Genomic DNA, 6,137 nt, shown 5'->3' with positions numbered 1-6,137 from the left:
GAGTTCCACCGGAGCTGGGCGAGCGGGTGGGACCGTTGTGGAACCCAGTTAATCGAAGAGCGGAAAGCCTGACAATCAGTGGGACGGTCCGGAAGGGTCGCCCCGCTGCTTAAGCAACGTGTTAGGCCCTTGCCTTCTTGTAACTGGAGGCTGAGATTAGAGGATCGAGGTTCGAAGCCATCCCAAGGAGGAAATCCATGAGCTTCCTCAATAAACCACCAAAAAAAAAAAAAAAAAAAAAGGATGAATGGAGCTGTGGCCCGCTAGACTTGAGCACAAAAGCACAAAAGCTCAAGGCCAGGGTCCAGGCTCTTGAGTTCAAATCCCAGGACCAGCACACACACACAACCACAAAACAAAACATCATAAAAAAGCGTGTGCGATCCGGCCCCTAGGTTCAAGTCTTTAAGCCTCACTTTGGAAATTGTGAAGTTAAATGGTGCCTAGCACGGACCTGTCTGTACATGTGTGTGGCATATGTGATTGTAAATTGTCAAAGAAGATTTTGATTTCAGTACCATTTTGATATGCAACATCATGAAGGAAATGTTTAGAAACTTTAGCCTGACAATGCCACTTCTGCTAATAACTTGTTATGCCAGCTCATCACTGCAAACTTGCCACTCATAATAGCAAAAGCTAATCAAATGACTATACTTTTGTGAGGTGTAGTTAATCCCACGAATTAAAAGTCATCTTGGGCTGGGAATATGGCCTACTGGTAAAGTGCTCGCCTTGTATACATGAAGCCCTGGATTTGATTCCTCAGCTTCACATACATAGAAAAAAGTGGCGCTGTGGCTCAAGAGGTAGAGTGCTAGCCTTGAGTAAAAAGAAGCCAGGGACAGTGCTCAGGCCCTGAGCCCAAGGCCCAGGACTGGCAACAAAAAACAAAAGTCATCTTGATTTATTTTTAAAATTGGGAAGTGAAAGCATAGGTCCTGGCCATCCCAGAGGACCATGTGGTGATAATCACAGACAGGAGAAGTTCATAAGGAGGTTTTTTAGTGGGGCCATAGTTCCCACAGGAGAGGGAGCTTCATGGCATCTGCACCTTATCCAGGTAGCAGCTTCTCTCTCTGGGAGTAAAGGAGAAGTAGGTAGGTAGTGAGTAGGAGTGGCTCATTAGGTATGGGTGGATCTGGGGGCTAGTAGGAGGAGCTGAGGACCTGAGGCTAGGGAAATGCTAACAGGAAGTGTTCTTACTCTTTTTCCTTTAAATACGCTCTTTAATGGAGGGACAAAAATGAACAAATGTGGCTGCAGTACTCACTAGCCACTATGTTGAAAATTAACTATTCACCTTATGGATGGGGATGGGAGGGAAAAACTGGGAGAGAGGGGGGAAGGGGTGACATTGTTTAAAAAGAAATGTACTCTATCTGACTTACATAACTGTAACCCCTTTGTACATCACCTTTGGTCGTGGGGCTTGAACTCATAGCCTGAGTACTCTCCCTGAGCACTTTTGCTCAAAGCTAGTGCTGTATCACTTTGAATCACAACACCCACTTCTGGTTTTTGAATGGTTAATTGGAGATAAGAGTCTCATGGACTGAAGCCCAAGCTGGCTTTGAACCACGACTCTCAGATCTCAGCCTTCTGGTGCCCGGCTTGTATATCGCTTTATAATAACTAAGTAAATGTAATAGGGAGGTCAGATCTGGCCAGTGCCATCATTAACTGTGGAGGGGCGTCAGATTGACTCTAGCTCAGATTAGAGCAGAAGCCAACTCCATCTTCACTAAGATCTCCCCCACCCTATCCAGGGAAGCTCCCCTTTATTATAAGTTATGTAAATTGACCACCTGAAGCCTAGGAGGTTCAAGGGAACCTGTGCCCTCCCATGGGTAGGTGTAACCACCTGAAATCCATGTGCCCTCCCATGAGTGGGCGTATCCACCTGATGTCAAACCTATGTGCCAATTCTAACTAGAATGATAGGTTGGTCCAAACAGATACTATGAGATAGGCTAACTCTACTGGCCACCTGCATGCGGCCTAGCATGCTCTGTAAGTGCTGTATCCTCATTGGCCACCTGTGTGTGACAAGTTTGACTGTGATGTTTGCCTTATAACCAGGCTGGAAGGCCACACGGGGTGCACAGTCCCAGCTCCCAAGTCTGGGCTGCACCCCTGGCCGGCCAGCCTGCTTTTTACGATTGCAGCTCCAGCTCCAAGTCTGGGCTGTGACCCTGGCCAGTCAGCATACTTTTTATTTCCCCAATAAATCCATCTTTTTATTTGAGACTGTCTCTGAGTGGTGGATTCTTGGAGGGATGGGGGATCCCCCCACCCTCGGACCCCGTTACATTGTGGTCCCCTCCCTTGGGGGGTCCCCATTACAGTAAATAAATGTTTTCTGTTTTAGGAAATGTGAGTGTAACGTCAGTCCCCTGAGGGCTCCAATCAGACACCCCTACCTCATTAAGTCCCCACCCCGTTACCTGGGTAACCAGCAGACCTGGAGGCAGTTACCTCCCCTTTCCCTGATGTCATATCCTAATCCACCTGGCCACACCCCCACCCCTGCCCTAGATAGGGCAGGGCTGGGTGGGGGTTAGCCCCTCTCTCCAGCCTTGTATCATCTTGGCCATAGGCCAGCAGTTCGGTAATAAACATTGTGGCGTCCTCCTTTGCCAGCCACCTACTTTAAAAACCTAACAGTGGGCAACTTGGGACATTCTTTCTTCAGTCAGAGTTTCTTGGCAGTGATTTTTGTATGTGACATCTACCTACCAGTGGCTGCAAGGCCTGGTAGGAAGTGTTACTTTCAGCAGAGGGATACATTATAGCCAACCTAGGCAGAGTTTGGTACTGATTCCCTGTTTTAAATACTGAGTATTGAATTCCTTTTAACTTTGAGGAAATAATAGAAATGTGCTTTCTTTACCAGGTCCAACCCAAACTATGCAGGGAAATGTAAATGATCACTAGTTTTCCATTCAGTTAAAATTACCACACATTTTCCAGTCTTGGCTGTTTTCAATTTTTATAGGTCACAATCACTGCAACCTTAATAGGGAGGGTAGGGGGAAGAAAGGCAGGAAGGCCGATTCCTGCCTTCCACACATGGCCGCCAAGTGGTTTGACAGGCAGGTGCCTGTGGATGGTGCTAGTCTGGTACCCTCATTGATCTGTGTAATATGGAGGTCAGATCTGGCCAGCGAAAGAGGGCAGAAGCTGACTCTTTCTCCACTATCTCCCCAGCTCCTCCGCTCAAAAGCCGGGGAAGATTCCCTGTCTTTGTAAACAATAGTGCCACCCCCAATCTGCAAGCCAATTCTTGATGGGCGTGTCTGGATTCCTACAGGAAGGGAAACCCCATCCCCAGGTAATGGGAGTTCCTCAATCTCAAGAGACAGTGGCAGGCACATGGCCTGCCTGAACCTGTCTGTCTAGTGCTTGGAACTGGGAGCTTCCTGTGACCCTGCCCCCTGACCTCACCCTATTTAGGGGCAGGCCAGCTGGAGGCACCCTTATGCCATGCCACGTGTTTGAGTATTGTGTCTCTAGTCCCTATGGCATCCCAATTCAGCTCTCCATTGGAGCTGAATTGGCTTGTTGGAATCCTCTGGAAGCAAGTCTCTGTGCCGCTGTCCTGTTTTGTGTTATGTGTTTTTCTGAAACCTGGGATGGTCCATCTGGACCTTCTCCAATAAATCCCATCTTTTTACTTGAGACTGTCTCTTAGTGGGGACTCCCCTCACCCCTCAGACACCATTAAAATCTGTCCTAGAGAGTTGTATGTCACCTAATTGATCTGAGTCCAGGAAGGACAGATACAATCTGAAGGGTCCATTGAAAGCCAAAACTTGCTCTCATCCTGCTGGGAGAACCACCCGGGATGCTGGTGGTGGGAGCTCTGAGCTGAGGGCCTGGCCACCTGGAGATGTAGGTGGGACTTGGCGACTGGGTGAAACACCTGAGTGTGGACACACGGGGGCGCAGTCAGTGTGGCTGGAAACTCAACGTTGGGTTCAAGCTGTGTGCTGCAATGCAGCCTTTTCCAGGAGCCCCACCCTGCTGACTCCTGGAAGATTGCTGATGCTCCAAAAAGACCAGGAGCCATGATGGCGAGCTGGATTGAATTGCATACTAATTATTATTCTAGCTCTGCCTGTAATATCTAGGATTTTTTTTGGTAAGGATTGCACGTGGTAAGGATTTATCTTCCCCCACAAAGTAATTTTCATTGGCCCTCATAGAATCTAGTAAACCATTATTAGATGAAAAATGCTTATTTTGTAGATGGCTGTCTGATTCAAGTACTCTCACCATGAAAGAATGGCAAGCATTGACTTAGCAAGAATAAGCTAATCACTCTTAACATACGACATTTATACAAGCAATAAAGCATCGTATAAATCCAACTTTTTTTTTTTGCATTTGCTTGGTTTGAGATTTGCTTTCCTGAACATTAAATGCTGAAACAGGTCTGCATTATGAAATGATTTTATAGTATACAGTTCTGTTGATGCTGCTAACAAGCAACAGCTGAAGAAAAACATTTAAACATTTTTCTTTGTTGATTAAGACGAAATATCTAAAAATCCAATTCAAGTTTATCTTCAAGCATTCTTCCTTATTTTAGAATACATTGAAGTATTAGAACACACTGAATTTTATTTACAAAATATTGTGTATACTTATTTTTTAGAAGCAGCCGTTGTACCTAGATGGTGCATCAGTGCATATCAAATCTTAGAATGCTTTAAGTGGTTTTCATTCATCCATAGACTTGTGGATTTGTAAGCTCTTATGATGTGTTGCTATGTGTAGTCACTTCCCATCACTTTTACAATAAATTACTATAAATTTCAGTGGTTTAAAACAATATAAAGTTACTATGTCATAGTTCCACAACCTTAGCAACAGTACATAGTTCCCACTGTTCTGAAATAAGTCTCAGTGAGCTGCAATCACTGTGTTAGGGGGTCATGTTTCTTATACAGGCTTTGGGAGAGAGCCCATTTCTGTGCCTTTTTTTTCCCTTATGGGCATTCATGTTTCTGAGCCCATTACCTACACTATCTTAAAAAGCCAGCAATGGTTAATGGCGTCTTTCTCTAGCTGTGCCACTGTGACTCTCCTTGGCACTCCCTCCCTCTGCCTTCTCTCTGACTCTTCCTAAGATTGTCATAAAAAAGAGCTCTGGGAATATGTTGGGATAATCTTCTCCTTTCAAAAACTTAACTTGATCATATCTTTGAACTCTCTCTGACCCTATTTCTCTCTATGTCTGTCTGTGTCTGTCTTTCATACACACATTCTCTCTCTCTCTCTCTCTCTCATCCTGGGACTGGACCTCAGGTCCTGGGCACTGACTTTAAACTTTGTACCCATGGCTGATGCTCTACCACTCAAGCCATGGTTCTAGTTCTGGCTTCCTTAATGGTTAATTAGAGATAAGAGTTTCACAATCCTCATATCTCAGCCTCCCAGTAGCTAGAATTATAGGTGTGAACCAATGGTGTCCAGCTGCAAAGTCTCAAGCTTCAGGGATTAGAATGTGAATGTCTTTTGGGAGCTATTAGCCTACAACTATCTTGTCACCTCAGAAGTACAGGAGTCTGTGCAGTTTTACTGCATTTTCCCCCAAAACACCTTCACCTGGAATGGCTCCTCAAAGAGGACTGTGACTCAAAGTAGTAATTACCCACTCCCACAATTTAATCACAATCCCAAATCTCATGTAAGGGAAAATTAAAGTTCTAAAGAGATTGCCCTGTTGTGACCATGTGCATAATGGAAGATTGTTTCACTGAACTCTGATTTAACCCTTCATAACGATGTCCTACAGAAAGCAAATGAGAAGATTATAGCACTGTCCTGCTCAGATCCTGCATAAGAAAGAGAATGCCTGAGACACCAGGACCTGTGGTTAGTGTGAGACTAAGAATCAGTGCCATGGGCTGTTATGTAGATCAGTTCCAAAGTTAGTGAGAGTGGAGAAGTCACTGAGGTAAGAAAGTGCACATTGCCTTAGAGGTGAGGCTTTATTTACATAGATACAGTTTAGGTGGAAAGAGAGGGATGCAAATGTGAGGTGTCACATTACAGATTGCAGGCTGTTTTGGCTATTGATTGATAGGAGTTATGAGGAAAAGTATCCTAACACCTACAAAGCTCTTGAG

This window comes from Perognathus longimembris, chromosome 9 (genome assembly GCF_023159225.1).
Source record: "Perognathus longimembris pacificus isolate PPM17 chromosome 9, ASM2315922v1, whole genome shotgun sequence".
Classification (NCBI taxonomy): domain Eukaryota; kingdom Metazoa; phylum Chordata; class Mammalia; order Rodentia; family Heteromyidae; genus Perognathus; species Perognathus longimembris.
The sequence above is the reverse complement of the archived record's forward strand: the minus strand, read 5'-3'. Positions refer to the sequence as shown.